Here is a 13,333-nt window from a genome sequence, read left to right on the forward strand (position 1 = left end):
CTTGATAATAAAAATGCCACTCTTGTCTTCGAAGCAGTCTCCAATCGTTTTTCCAAGGTGTACTATCTATATATTTCTTTAATCTCTCGCATTCAATTTGGCGAAACTAAACTCTTTGGCTCTCTTAATTTTGTAATGTGTATTTTCTGTGAAGGTTGGACGTAAATTACGACGTAGAAAACTAGTAGAGCCCTACAATTCGAAGAAAAAAACTTGAATAAATCAAGTGAAGACAAGAGAGAATCTACACTGCCTTCTTCGTTTCCAAAACCATTGACATTACAAGCCTTTCCATAAACGTAGTCTAGTTCAGGGTCGCTGACGCCGTTTTGCTTGGAATACTCCATTTCGGCTGCTAAAATTAACAGCGCTTTTTAGTTAAGTTTTGGTACAAACAAAGTTTACCATGAGGATGTGCAGGTGTGAAACAGTAAATTTAAAGAAGAATTTTGTTTCAGTCGGGTGAGGTCAACGTCCAGCGCTCTGATCTACTCTGATTGGTTAAGTGAGAGCAAAGTGTACAGAGCAAACTTAGTCATGCAAAGAAAACTTATGTGTGTAACAGAAACCGTAATGACACAACACTGTTCAATTGTCTTTCCTGTCAAAATTCGAAACATGTAAAGAACAGACGCAAAATATGCAATACTGATTGAGAAGCCCTTACGATTTCCTTCCATGCATACATTTCCTCTCAGGTCATGATTTGTTGTGGTTGAACTGGTCCTTTTAAGAGCTAAGAAAATTTCCTTTGGAATGTCACGGATAAACTCCAAATACCAAGGTCTCTGAATTCGCCGTCGAGCTGACAGCCTTCCGTAGATTAAATCCAACCATGTACAGGTCTCGTCTTTTAACTCTGCTCCTGTGTTGAGTGATGATGATTCACAGAAAATGGAAAAAGGATCTTTCTCTCGAGCACGTTGTTCGTAAAGACCTCTTAGTCTTTTTGCCTCTTGTTTAACAAAGAAATGCGAAGTTTTCCCCCAGGTCACTGCATTCTATGAAACAATTGACAGCTGACTCAATAGCTTCTCTGTTTTGTCGCTTACCTCGTCACTGGATTCTTGTAGCTCTTCTGTGTTAACACGAGTCATTTCTTCGAGAACATCTTCAAATGGCACAGAAGCCGCCGTTTTGAAATTTGTTTTCAATTTTTATGCGCGCGTCCGTTGATCCGAGATGCAATCACCCCGGCATTTTTGTTGGCGTGTGGGCCCAGGGTGATTGATTGGATACTGAATTTGACATTACATTCTTTGTACCTAATCAGCTGCATTTGATCTTGCAACTTTTATGCTCTCTTACAAGGACTTGTTATACCAACTGATCGCTAAAATTGAGTTTACTTGTTCAATTAGGTTGTCATATAGCGCACAACGAATCCGAAAATGTTAATTTTAGTGGCAGATCATATGAAGCAAAAGTGACCACATACCTTTCTTACGAAATACGCAGAAAAAGTGCAAAGTTGATTTGGACATCAAAGAATAGTATAAGAATTTGCAACAAGTTCGTCAAAATATCTCACACAAAGACAAATGTAAGCATAATAATGACAAAAACTTAGTTAAAATACCCTTTGAGGACATTGCTGATAGAGACGGACAAGACATATTTGATATGGACAAGTCATATATCCATTTATAATAAAGTTTCCATACAACGCGCGCTCTGATTGGCTGAAAGAGCGTGCTTTATCAGAGAACAGAGCACAGGTTGATGACGGTAACTTGGCTTTCAAATTTTTGCTTCGGAATTTTGACAAATTTGACCCAAATTAAACATCCCCTGTGATTCAGACATACGCAATGGAAACGAGCTATTTGTCTGTAGTAAATATGGCTCACAGAGACCATTCGGTTAGCAACAGTAGTGTTAAAACTGTACTAAAATAAGAAGTTTTGCTAGATTCCCGCCGACAAAACACGTAGCGAAATAAACAAATTCTCAACCTAAACAGTGCTTCGATAAAAGACATTATATTTGTTACGAAGGCAGAAATTATACTTAAGAAGTAAAACAACGACAGAAAACAACAACTAAACTGTCTCTATTTACGATGAGAAGCTTTATTTTTGTAAAAATGCTCAATTCCTCAAACAACACTTACATGTAGTGTAGTAATGCTCGTTCTCCGGTCATCGCAGCGAAGTGAACCGACGAGTGGTCAGTGCAAAGCTTGCTCTAATATTCTCTTCTGTGCTTGGAGTAGAACCAGTGGGAGCCGTTTAGTCTTTCTAACTCTTGCGCTAGTTCGGGCAATCTTGCTGCATGCGGCTACAAGCCGTAAATAACTGTAGCTCCGTTCAAATTCGACTCGGCATTTTGCATTTTCATCCGCAGGCTTTGAGCTCTCCGTTTCGTAATTTCCACTGGAAAGGTGCACGTTTTCATGGGCCACAATATGGCCGTATTCCTCTGGACTATAAACCTTCACCTGCCTTTAGATCCGTATTTAAAACTTAACTGAAAAGCGAACTTCGAAGGCATCGTTCTTCTCTCGAAAGGCGCTCAAACTACTCGAAACTGAAAGCTTAGCTGAAGGCCAGTTTGTGATTGACAGCTGTCGCTTCGTTAGCCAATCAAATTATTTGAACAATTCTAACAAGGATTCTGATTGGCTTATTTTAGCGTGCTTTATCAGAGAACAGTTCACGGCTGACGCCACTTTTGCTCGTTTGGAAAATAAAGTTTGGTTTGAAAAAATTCAGCCAAATTCGTGAGGAAATTATCGGATTCTTTATCATAAAACAAATAAAGAAGCCTCGACTGTGCTCTGTTCTGTTGTAAAGCACTTAGGAAGCGGTAGAGCACTCAAGAAGTAGGGAAAAACACTCGACTACGTCTCGTGTTTTCCCCTACACTTCTTTCGTGCTCTACCGCTTCCTAAGTGCTTTACAACAGAACAGAGCACAGTCGAGGCTTCTTTATTTGTTAAATAATTGACACATTAAACTGTTTCTTAATAGTTTCTTAGTAAGATCATCAATTTCGGCGATTGTCGCCTTTTAAAACGCTTGTTGTTTAAGATAAATTCGATGTTAAGTCAGCGCGGACACTTTGTGACTCTCTGCCCTAATCTCCTAAGTCTCAGGCTAAATATGAGTGATGTCACAAAGGAAAGAGATCCTGCAATTCCGGGATATCAGAATTTTCTAGATCGAGAAACAACATGGAAAGGATCTTGTAAGAGAGTTTTGTTTTCCCATTTTTATTTTTATTATTCTGGTTTTCTGTAAGGTTGTATCCTATATCAGGAAGGGAACCTCCTAGCACACACTCTTTAATTTCCCTTTTATCGTGCAATTGACACTGATTTTGATTATTTGTTGGTAGGCGCTTGGCCGACAATCAGTTGAAAGACTTACCTGAGGATATTTTCCGCTACAATACCGAGCTGCAAGACCTGTGAGTAGATCTCTTCGTGTAACTCTAGATTACCGTAACTAAATTCCCAACTAGCCAATCAGAAACTGTGTCTACAGTCTTGATATCCTGAGACATCAAGTCACTGACCTGATATGGCTACAATATCAGGTCATTTGGCCGAATTTGGGTACGGTAAATACCAAATCGTTCCTTTCTGGTACGCTTTGGCGGCATCTCAGGCTGGTTTTGTCTCGCCATGGGTATTTCGGCTGGACTACCTCTCGCAAAAGTAGGAACCATGGTTCGGCCAAACTCACCTGGTCTGCCGCTGCACGCAATTTAAGAAAGTAAGTAAAAGAATACTTTGGCAGGCAACAAGTCCGCCTGTTGAACGGCCACAGAGCAAGCAACGGCGTGGAGTTCTGTATCCACCGCACTCGAAGATAAATTTAAACCTTTTTTTATGAGCCACTAGATAGACGCGAGAATCCAAACTTTATTTTCAGAGAGAGCAAAGTGTACAGAGCAAACTTAGTCATGCAAAGAAAACTTATGTGTGTAACAGAAACCGTAATGACACAACACTGTTCAATTGTCTTTCCTGTCAAAATTCGAAACATGTAAAGAACAGACGCAAAATATGCAATACTGATTGAGAAGCCCTTACGATTTCCTTCCACGCATACATTTCCTCTCAGGTCACGATTTGTTGTGGTTGAACTGGTCCTTTTAAGAGCTAAGAAAATTTCCTTTGGAATGTCACGGATAAACTCCAAATACCAAGGTCTCTTAATTCGCCGTCGAGCTGACAGCCTCCCGTAGATTAAATCCAACCATGTACAGGTCTCGTCTTTTAACTCTGCTCCTGTGTTGAGTGATGATGATTCACAGAAAATGGAAAAAGAATCTTTCTCTCGAGCACGTTGTTCGTAAAGACCTCTTAGTCTTTTTGCCTCTTATTTAACAAAGAAATGCGAAGCTTTCCCCCAGGTCACTGCATTCTATGAAACAATTGACAGCTGACTCAATAGCTTCTCTGTTTTGTCGCTTACCTCGTCACTGGATTCTTGTAGCTCTTCTGTGTCAACACGAGTCATTTCTTCGAGAACATCTTCAAATGGCACAGAAGCCGTCGTTGTGAAATTTGTTTTCAATTTTTATGCGCGCGTCCGTTGATCCGAGATGCAATCACCCCGGCATTTCTGTTGGCGTGTGTGCCCAGGGTGATTGATTGGATACCGAAGTTGACATTACATTCTTTGTACCTAATCAGCTGCATTTTATTTTGCAACTTTTATGCTCTCTTACACCGACTTGTTATACCAACTGATCGCTAAAATTGAGTTTACTACACTAACGAGGTTATCATATAGGGTACAACGAATCCGAAAATGTTAATTTTAGTGGCAGGTCATATGAAGCAAAAGTGACCACATACCTTTCTTACGAAATGCGCAGAAAAAGTGCAAAGTTGATTTGGGCATCAAAGAGTAGTATAGGAATTTTTAACAAATTCGACACAAAATGTGACACAAACACATATGTACGCGTAATAATGACAAACACTTAGTTAAAATACCTTTTGAGGGCATTGCTGATGAAGACGGACAAGACATGGTTGATATGGACAAGTTATATATCCATATAATTGACACATTAATCTGTTTCTTAATAGTTTCTTAGTAAGATCATCAATTTCGGCGATTGTCCCTTTTTAAGAGCTCCTGCGTGGGAGCATTGAGAATCGTGCGACAGCGACTATTTTAGCACATTGCTCATATGTTGCATCAAGATACCGTTTGGTGAACTGTTTTCAAAAATCATAATTTTAAGTTCCAGCGCTTTTTTGTTTTCGAAAAAAATTCGAAAGTTTGAAAATGCGGTCAAAGTGCGTTTTCCGCCGAGTGGAATGCCCCAAATAACACGAAAAGACGAAGTGTTTGTAAAATCTTGAAATTCAATCAAGTACTGTTAAATTTTGCTCAGATATAGAATAGCTATTCCTCTTTACGGCTAAAGTTAAAAGATATGTCAAATGCTCTATTATTTTAAGTTTTCAAGCCATTCAAAAAACATTTCCGGCGACCGGTTAACGAGAGGCAAAATATTGGCTATTTTTCAATGGATAAAACCCTATCTGGTACCTAATTATTTCAGAATCCTACTCTACAGCTGAAAAAATTTGTCTTTAACTGTTCTTCTGCCAAATCTCAAGGTCGGACTCGAACTGGTTCCCTTTGAAAAAACCTGGAATCTACGAACAATGTTCAGCACATCTTTCAAAATATTTGTCTACATTTCGACGTAAAGAAAGACCGAAACCTCAATGTTCGCTGCTTTGTACATTTGAGTGACTGGATTATCGTTATTTCTGAGCAACTTACGAAATAAAACGCTAAAATATATATTTATCGTGTGATTATTACCTTGAGATTTCAAGATAAGTTGTTGTGGGAGACTATTTTAAAATGACATGGCGACTTGCTATGTAAATATTGCGGAAATGGTCGTCTTTTCTCGGATGTATTTTCAACTTTATGAATGCATTTGAGAACTGTACGGGTCCGCAAATAATCCCAGGACCGCAAATGATCCCCAAATTGGACCGCAAATGATCTCGGACCGGAAATGATCCCCGATAGGGACCGCAAATGATCCCGACTAAAAAATACCGAATGGCATGGATGGTGGGATGGTGTGGATAGGCAATTGGCGTACGTGAATACGGTTGTTTTTATTAAAGCCATCTTACAATTAAAATCAAGAGAAAATGAGGCTTACAACTTGCTTTTTTTTCATATTTTCGACTTAATTTTGTTGCTAACTGTGATGTTATGAATATCACCACTCAACCATCAAAACGCGACTTGGATTGCATTTCTTTGCAATTCTCAGTAAAATTATGATCAGTGCAACATACGCTACATATCCTCCTTTGTTAAACACTGATATTTCGGTGTTATAGTTAAATCACATTTTATCAGCCACTAACGCCACTCGTCTAAAGTTTTAAACTAAAATCTAACCATAAAGCAACTATTAAGGAAGACGCTGTCACCTGAGTAGACCTACAAGCCTATCGCGTCATCACTCTGTGAAACACCTAGTGTATAGCACTGGAAATTTGAACAAATTTATTTTGTTATTTTTTCCTTGGTCGTATTTTGGCTTTAATTCCTCCGAAATGACTACTTGAGTATTCTAAGAAGCCAAAATTCCAAGCTATAGTTATGAAGTTCAGCTTCATGACCGAGCAAGGCCAAGGCTTGCTCTTAGTTTTGACAAGTTAGCTGTTTGATAGATGTTTGATAGTATCGCCACCGGGATTTCGAGAATGTTTACAAGTATGTGTTTTTCTAAGAATTCTAATTCAACAGGTCAGGCATAAGAGGCGGTATATTTATATCTGTTTACAATTAGCGTGCTTCGTTTGGAAACCAGAGCATTTTGAATTTCAGGGTTATGGAGGTTGCGTGACACAAGGCTACTATCGAGTTTGTTGAAAAATATATACTTATCTCATGATTTTGAGCCTTGTTAGAGCATCAGGAGAAGTGCTTATGTAAATACTTGTTTGTTTAGTGCTGGTAATCAGTCGCCTTGAAACCCAAAGTAAGTTGTAGATGTTTACACTATATTCCGGCTGCCATATTGGTGTACCACGGATGAATACCAACGTGACGTTTTCTTACTGGGCTCTGTAAATTTCTGGGAAACATTTACTACGAATTTCTGAAGTTTGGGGAAACGCGCAGGCCTAAAACTTGGAGAAGTGTTATTTGGAAAAGTGTTATTATGGAGAATTTGTTATTTTTATTTTTTTTATTGCGTGACAGCGAGAACGATCTGAACCGTTCGAAGAACAAAACAGCAACTGTGGAATATTTTTTTTTTGTAAAATGATAAAACATGTGTTTTAGTTCATAATTTTTGTATATGTTCCCACCTTTCTCTGATATAAATCCATGCCATTCCTTATTTTTTGATCGGGATCATTTGCGGTCCAATATGAGGATCATTTGCGGTCCGGGATCATTTGTGGTTCAATTTGGGGATCATTTGCGGTCCGGGATCATTTGCGGACCCGTACAGAACTCTCCAAACAAGATTTGGTAAAAGATGACATCTCATCAGTGTCTAACAGCGCTTAGTTTACGCGCAATGGTGTAAACTTATTTGTTATTTCTCATTTTCCGACTGGACTGTAATTTGATCTAATTTCACCTTTTACCTACAACTTCCCGATCCCACGCAAACCACGCACAGTCATATACATATATTTCTAAAATAAACACAAAATAAGCACCAAAACCCGTTTTTCCATCTACTTGCTATCACTCCAGCTTTCAGCTAGCATTAAAGCATCCGTTGTAGGAACCAGATGTGTTTGAAATCTTCCCGAAAGGTCAGTTTATTTACAAAGTAACACAACAGCCAAGTCACGTGCACACCAAAGTGCGGTAAAATTATTGGCTACATTGAACTGGAAAACCAGGAACATATGAGACCAGTCCTGCTGTTGGCTTAGCTGTGCCATTTTGTGCCCCTAAGTGTTTGTATTTTTCACATGGCATTTTTCTGTAGCTACATTACGCTACAAGGTAGGTCCAGCGTTTGCGGACAATCGAGCGACTATCCAGCACACCATGAGTGCGTTAGCCTAAAGGACTGCACGAGAGATGTCAGCAGTCATTTGGCAAGCTTCAAACTAAGCGAGGATGAGGGTATTAATACAGAGATGAAGTTACTGTTGGCGAGAGGTGGTGAGTGGTGTCATTTATGCTATTTTTGAACCGGTAGTGCCCACATACAGATGAGATGTTTAGCTAAAAGTTGTCAATGTTTTAGGTGTGTTTAAAGGGGAAGAAGAGCACGAGTTGCTTAATATTTGTCCGCACCACAGAGCCGTTTGTGGTATCCGTTGGAGGACAGGAAAATCTGTCTGCACAGTCCCTGCAGAGATGGCCACCCACAAATCAGCGAAAGCTAAAGCTAAAGGAAGCTACCAAGTGAATAGCCACCAATCAGCAGTAATTTTCGAGGAAACCAAGATTCTCATTCCAGTTGGATCGCGTGAGTTGTTTTATTTTTATCAGTTGCATATAGCCTAAAATGTTTACCAGATCTCGTACAAGTAGTTATACAGATACATGTAACTGTTCCTATTTCGGAAACATGAGGGGTGAAACAGACTGGCCTGTGAAGTAATCGCAAAGGGAAATAAGGCAAGGTATCGCGCGAGAGAATGGAACAGTTATTTCTGTGGTCTTGAAGTCACTCTGATTTCGTAAGAGCTTTTTCGAGTTATTTTAATTGGCTGAGAAAATTCGCATTGTCCTCGAGCAGTATATTTTTCGGCAAGAAGTGAAAGGTTTATTGCTCCACTTTTTCAGCAATTTGCAAACAGTGTAAAGAGTTCGTGAGCAAACAGCTGTTGGAAAACAAGTCACTGCCGGACCAGAAGTCAGAAGCCTGTGGAACACCTTTGGCTGCGCCTGCGGCTGAACAAGCTGTACTACATGCTGAGTCATCTCAAGAACAATCCACGGTAAGAAGCTGACTAATTTTGCGCCGGGTGTTAATTTAATCATGCCAGCCCAAAACCCACCCCAACACCATCGCACACACTTCACAACATACACCCACATACCAAAAATAAAATAAATTCGCTTTTTAGTTACTATTGAAATTATTTTTACTTATAGCAGACATTGGTGGAAAAGGATCCCTCGGACAGGGATGTTTCATCTGAAGATCTGACGGCACAATTATCAAGGCTTGCAATTGACGATGAGACTTTCCTTAGTCCAGATACAGATAGCATTGTTTCAAGCACGAGCGAGGAAACGCAAGCTGTGAATGCAACGTCGGTGGTGCCTCGAGAAAGGTTGAATGATTATTTACTCTCCGACGGTATCGCTCCGATAGTTCAACCCTGGTTTGAGTGGGAACAAGTCTCTGACAGAACCAAGCAACGATACGCCAAAAGAACGGCAGAGATCGTGTCCTCAGTCCTCCACACAATCAGCCCGAAAGACGCAGTTTCTCTTTGGCAGGCCACTGTCTCGTCTGCTGCCATGAAGAAGGCCCTTGGTCTAGAAGACTTATCGCAGCCGTCAAAAGACTACCTCGAGGCTTTGGCAGAGGCTTACGGCAAGGCAAATGGTTGGGACACGAGAAGACAGATTCTGTCCATCATGGCAGGTCTTGCCAGCTAAAAGGCCATCTCAGTGTTTATACCAGGCTTGTCGAGATATCACTACACCATAGCCAACCTTCATCGCCTGTAGTTTGGGTGCGGCGCTTGCATGACCTACCAACCATTAGTGAGAGTAAGAGTTGAGCGGCAGCAGTTGGACAATTTTCTGTCCTTCATTACGAGTCCTCATTTAGTCCAAGATCTGCCTTTTGGACAGAACATGCTGACGCTTTCCTCAGGAAAAAACTATTGAAATACCGAACGTCATCCGTACGCTTATTCCACAGAGGATAGCGGGCCAGTACGAACAGTACTGCGATGAGACGGTATTCGAGCCCTTTAGCGAGCGCACCATGTTGCGGATACTAGCAGAGTGCAAAGCTTCAGTTCGCAAGTCTCTTCAATGGCTTGATTACTTTGCCGCAGAAGGTGCTCGCGCTTCTGAAGACCTTGAATCCTTAGTGCGCCAGCTTAGCGAACTCAGACTGGGAAAGGAATCAGATGCCATTGACACCCAATCCTTGAAGACTGCCAATTGTATCTTAAAGGCCATTTCAAGCTAATAGTTTTTTGAAAACTAACCTTAAAAAATTGTAGGACTGGGACAAAATCTGTCTCGCGGTGGGTTGCTCAAAATTCACTTTGAATATGCCTTTTAAACATAGCTACTAATGTTTATTTCTTTTTCTAATTCATTCTACAGTAGTAATTCTGTAAAACGGCAGTAAAACGGTTATCTAGAAAAAGCAAAAATTAGTCCAAAGGCTCTCCCACCGAAAGATCAGGCTTTGATGAGGGAGAGGGGGATGGCGAGAGGAGTGGAGGGTGGGGGGTGGGAATGGCCAATTGATGGGAAAAGTGCCTTAGTCACCTTTTCCATTGATTTTTTAATGGTGTTTTATTTTAACCGCACACGATTTTTTTCCTTTATTCTCTTTGATCTAAGACCAGCTGAATATGTACCTTATTAGTGTAGCGATCTTGGCAATACAGGTATGACGTGTAATGCATTTAAATGCATTCCTTGACAGGTTCACATTAGCACCAACTCTGAGGTAGCCAGTCACTGCAGTGTGTTTGCCCTTAGCGATTGTACCAACCCAGACCTTCGGCAACAATGCGATCACCGACACGAAGACGTATGCGAGCAGTGCGAAAACCTAAATTCTACGCTTGCTGCCATTTCAGAAGCCGTAGCTAATGCGCCGTTTCACACGGATGACGACAGAGACGAAGCTGTATATCTTACCAATCACGCCACGCTTGTCATCCAGTCATGGAAATGTCATTTGTTACGATTAGCACACCAAGACCAGGCTCGCCTGGATGTCATCGTTGCCCTCAACCAAGAAGCGGTTTTCATTGTAAACGACTGGGCAATGAAGTTCTTGCCGCAGAGGTACCGAGAGTCCCAAGCAGACTGGTGTTGCAAGCGTGGTATATCCTGGCACATATCAGTCGTATACCGACGGGTAGAAGGGGTCCTACAGTGGTAAGGGTTCATCCACGTCATCCAGTCATGTAGCCAGGGAAACTCTGCAGTCGTAGGCATCATGCACTACGTTCTGACCACACTTAAGCAGGAGCACCCGGAAATCAACACGGCCTTTTTTCGTCAGGATAACGCCGGGTGTTACTATTCTTCCCGCACAATCCTGGCGTGTCGACATATGGGAACACATTGCGGAATTCGGGTGGCACGCATTGATTTTAGCGATCCACAAGGGGGTAAAGGTGCGGCAGATCGATTGGCTGCGTCACGCAAATTCCATATCAGGGCATACATAAATGAAGGACACGACGTGTGTACTGCAAATGACATGACAATTGCATTGATTTCTCTTGGAGGATTAGAGGGAGTCCGAGTGGTTTCCATGGACACCATTGCCGAGACGCAAGACACGGCCCAGACAGTAGCAGGTATCACAAAGCTGAACAACTTTGAGTTTACTTGAACAGATACCGTTACTTGTTGGCGTGCATATGGTGTCGGTCCTGGTGATGTAATCAAACTGGATGTATCGTCTTTTAGGTCTTCTGGTGAGTAGTCAAATATTGTAGACATAATGTCACGATTTGCACTACGGACTGACAAACTCTCTTATTTTGCCGTTACTACGGTGTTCTTCACAATTCGACCTTAATTAGATACAATAACGAGTGCGGAAACCTCCCTGATTAATAGTGTTAGGTAGAGAGGGAACGAGGGATGGGTAATGCTTTTCAGTAGTACCTCTTCAACACCTGTTATTACCAATAACAATAACTGCATTGTTACTTGTTCCTAGATTGAAATATAACGTGGATGTGTGTCTCATCATGTTTCAGAACCTAGTCAGAGCGGACTAGTGGCAGCATTTTCCCGGGGAGACTTCAAACCTTTGGTCAACAAGTCGACCAAAGCGACAACTCCTGAAGCCACCGCGGAGGAAATGCAGAATATCAATCCAGAGGAGAGCAACAAAGTTGCTGGGGTTTATTCATGTCCCCAGGATGGGTGCGTGCGCATCTTTCAACAGGTATCGGCGCTTGAAAAGCACTTGTCCCTCGAGAAATGCACACGGTCCCCTGAGACATACTGTGATAGATCTAGCCAAAATGGGTTACAAGTCAGCCCTGGAGGAGGGCGTTGGCGTTTTACCAACCCTAAAAACCTCAACGCTTTCCCAGGATTACCCTATTACAGCTGCCAAGGAGGGATGGGCTCTAAGAGCTGTCAAAAAAAGCTTATCGGCTCAGCGATAAACAAAAGTCCTACCTTTTGGCTAAATTTCGTATCGGCCAAACAACAGGCCGAAAGCTCGATGCGGAGGTCGTTGCTCGTGAAATGCGCCGTGCTCGTGGTGCTGTCTGCGACTTTTCCAGTAATCAGAACTCCTTACAGCCTCGCAGATCGCTACTTACTTTTCACATCTTAATGCTGCCGCTCGCCAGCAAGACATGAATGAGTTAGATATCCAGGCATCAGAAGAGGAAACAAATTTCATTGGCGCCAGAGACTTGCCGGCCACATCAAGCCAGATCCAGCATCCCATTATGTATGACCAGTTCCATCTTTGCTCAATGGTGAAAGGTGATACCTTGAAGATGCTCAAGTTATCAATGCTGCAGCGTGTATGCGAGGGCCTGGGTCTAGATGTACCCAGCCTCTCGTGCGCAGGAGAGCTCCGTACATGGAACTACTAAAGGACATAACAAAACTGTTCTTGTCAACAGTGAACAAACCTTACGATCCAAGGACTGTACTGATGGCCTGTTTACAAGAAGGGAGGGTACCGTATCAATAGGGTTATCCTACCCCGAGTTAACAAGCAAAATCAAATTTTGATTTCAAGCTCTTAATCATCCAGACACCATTTTTTCCTTGATTTTAGAACGCGTTTGAAGGCAAGACTATAAACAATTCTGCTTAAGGATATTTTAGCGACAGTAGCAACAAACATATCGGAAACTTAAGCGCCAAACTAAATATAAACAATTTTGGTGATTAATTGTTGATCGTCAGTGTGTAGAACATATTTTGTTTCATGGAATTGAAATTACGTTGTTCAGATAGCTGAGTTGTACCTATCCGAGTCTTTACAAGGACAACATATAACCCAGGTGCAAGGGTAACATTCACGCTCAGCTAGGGTTTTGTCATCGTAGTGCATTCTGGCTGCATCATAAGCACGCCGATACAAAACAACAAACTTTCGAGTGCTAGAGAAGTCTTATTGTTAGGATAACTGTGGCATTAGGGTTACCCTTTCTTTTTGTTCA

General features: G+C 41.5%; 1 pseudogene; it reads left to right on the forward strand.

Annotated features, from left to right (window-relative positions):
• The first annotated feature begins 9,569 nt into the window (after positions 1 to 9,569).
• LOC149105449 (uncharacterized) lies at positions 9,570 to 12,858 on the forward strand (annotated as a pseudogene).
• Positions 12,859 to 13,333: the final 475 nt, after the last annotated feature.

The sequence above is a fragment of the Orbicella faveolata genome, unplaced genomic scaffold (assembly GCF_042242905.1).
Source record: "Orbicella faveolata isolate gen_17 unplaced genomic scaffold, um_ofav_v1 contig_34, whole genome shotgun sequence".
In the NCBI taxonomy this organism is placed as follows: domain Eukaryota; kingdom Metazoa; phylum Cnidaria; class Anthozoa; order Scleractinia; family Merulinidae; genus Orbicella; species Orbicella faveolata.